General features: G+C 34.9%; 1 pseudogene; it reads right to left on the reverse strand.

Annotated features, from left to right (window-relative positions):
* Positions 1-993: 993 nt before the first annotated feature.
* Positions 994-1,892, reverse strand: LOC131932062 (protein N-lysine methyltransferase METTL21D-like; annotated as a pseudogene).
* Positions 1,893-3,002: the final 1,110 nt, after the last annotated feature.

A 3,002-nucleotide genomic window follows, 5' to 3' on the forward strand; every position in this document is an offset into this window, starting at 1 on the left:
ATTTTAGAAAGATTTCTGGTTGGCGGAAGTGGTACTTACTCTAATTTCGGTTTCTGGGAAAAGGCAATAACTTGAGTACCGTTCAACGTAGGTAGGCGAAATTTCAGGTAAAAGTTTTACATTGTATGCACACTTTTCTTTCAAATTTTAATCGATCTCCAATCAAAGGATGTGCTTTTTAGCGCAATTTCCATACGGACAATTGCGATTATTAACTCGTCATTTCTGGATGGATGTATGAATGAATGGATGGATGTGTTTCCGCAGCTTTAAGTCGTATCTCCTCCTCAACGAAGCAATATCGAGGACTAGTTTCAAAAGCAAATATGTTAAGCAAGTTCCAAGGATGATTGTGGGCCAAAAAATTCCCGGAATTCCTTCCTGGATTTCCCTGGACCTATGAGACTAAACATTTATGCATGACAGGACGTTTAAGATTACGGGTTGCATATACGTAGACTGGACCTATCAAAATTGACCTATAATACTGGACGTATAAGATCTCTGGACGTATGAGATGACTGGTCGTATAAGTTGGTTGGACGTATAAGATTGGACATATAAGATTGGACTTATAAGATGATTGGAGTATAAGATTGGACGTATAAGATGACTGGACCTATAAGATCTCTGGACGTATGAGATGACTGGACGTATAAGATTGGACGTATAAGATTGGACGTATAAGATGATTGGACGTATAAGATTGGACGTATAAGATGACTGGTCGTATAATTTGACTGGACGTATAAAATTGGACGTTTAAAATGTCTGGATGTTGTTTTTTTTTAAACTTAAGATTTTGTTTAACAGTTATTTTAAGTTCTTTGTATGTACAATTAATCAGCTTCAAAAAAGTTTGTTGATTATATTTAAGTAACTATCAGCAGAACCAAACTCACAGGAAACAGGATCAAAATAACCATTTGTATTTTTTATTATAATTTGTATTATTATTTTTTTTTAAACAATTGAAAATTTTATTAAAAAAACTTATAAATGATTTGGATTTGTTTTAAGAACCATTTTCATAACATGAATATCAGCACAAATGTAATGAGGATCTTGGGATGATTGTGGAATTTCTGTTATATCAAAATATTCACCAAGCATCTTAAAAAATTTACACTGTAACTCAGCTTTAGTTTCTCTTTCTTCATAGGAACACAGGAGTTGACAGAGTGCAGGATTGTGTCCACTAAACTCTCCACTGACTCTTCATAGTAAACACAGTCAGTGGCGTAGCCAGGATCGTCTCAAGGAGGGGGGGGTTCCAATTTTTACCCGGGGACAAACTTTCGATTTGCACCCCCCCCCCTCAAACTTTCGATTGCACCCCCCTCATACTTTTTATATATATACCGAGGGGTCTATGGGGGGGGGGGGGGGGTTAATGACCCCCCTACCCCCCCCCCCCCCCCCCCTGCCTACGCCACTGAACACAGTCTGCAAGTAGAATGCAATCAACTCCAGTAGGGAAATGAGCTTCATTGACATTTATCATCTGTTGCTCATCTCCCCATGAGACAACTGCTGCTTCACATGATCCCTTTAACTTCTCATTGTTTAAGGCTATATTGTGACTCATCAACGGTAACAGCTCCACAAGATCTGTAATCACTGCTCTAGACCCTAAGCAAGCAGCAGTTAATCCAACAGCTCCTGATCCAGATCCTAATTCCAAAATATATTTACCCTCCCAACCCATTTCTTGTTTTTTTTAAATCAATGTAACTACACAGTACTAATGCAGCGTCCCAAACAACACATCCTACATCTCCGAGTGATGACTGGGCGAATGTTAGTTCTGTTCCATCAGAAAGTTCAAAGTTGCGACAGAATAACAACTTCTCTTCAAGCTCTATTGATGTCATTCTTCTTGTGTATAGTCACTATATAGTATTATAGAGCTTATTTAAAATAATGTTAGATCTAGATCTATATCCTATATAATATATAGTATATAGATCTAGATCTATTATTTAGTCCCCATGGCCATAGTGGATTTGGTAAAATGACAACAATTTCGAATTTCTATGGTTCTTTCTTTGAATTTTGGATCTTAGTTATTACTTTTTTTTTTTTTTTTATTTTTTTTTTTTTTTATTTTTTTTTTTTTTTATTTTATTTTTTTTTTTTTTTTTTTTTTTTTTTATTTTGGATCTTAGTTATTACATAATTTGTATTATAAATGTTATTATCTTTTCACGTTTATGAATGTAGCTGATTGAAATCTCTTCGGTTAATTTAATTATTTTTTCACGTTAAATCATCAAGTTTTTCAAATTGTTTTATTGTAAAAAAAAATTTATTATTTAAAAGTTTGTTGTATAAAATTACCAAAAACAATTTAATAAATTGTATGAAAATATCAAGAGGTTTTCCAACACCATTCAAAAGAAAATCAGGAGGTCAAAAAACAAGGACAGAACAAACTGGGTAAAGTTAAGACCCCTTAAATAGCTTCCCAAATTGTTTCCCCTTTAGCTATTTAAACGCTCTTTCCTTTTTTTATGTCCTTCTCCGGTTAATTCCGATTATGACAGTTTCAAAGCGCCATTATTCTCTGGTCACGTGTTTAGTTTAACCTTATCTGTTGTGAAAAATGTTTTCAACAAGGAAACAGCTAATTGTTTTCTTTTATATGTGTCGTAAACAATTTGAATAATAATTGACACCAATGAATTATTGTCAATAGCTATTTGCCGGATTAGAATTATGTATCTAGGTTTATTTCACGAACTGTCTCTTTGTTTCTATTTGTTTGTATACTGGGGGGGTCGGGGTAATCGGGTCGGTAAAGTTCATAGTTGCTGTAAAGCCTCGAGTTCAAACCCCCAGAAAGATTAAGCTCGATAACTAGGAGAGACAACTCCAAATTCAAACAACTGCTGCCTTGTAGTTTGTTCTTGGTTGGACAAAGGCTATGGAAGCAAATCCAAAAAGAAAAGCAGGCTGAAATTGGAGTCAATGGCTTTTATGGCGCATAACAGGTTGACACG

Source organism: Physella acuta, unplaced genomic scaffold, assembly GCF_028476545.2.
Source record: "Physella acuta isolate Inbredline_101_S28 unplaced genomic scaffold, ASM2847654v3 ptg002080l, whole genome shotgun sequence".
Lineage (NCBI taxonomy): Eukaryota > Metazoa > Mollusca > Gastropoda > Physidae > Physella > Physella acuta.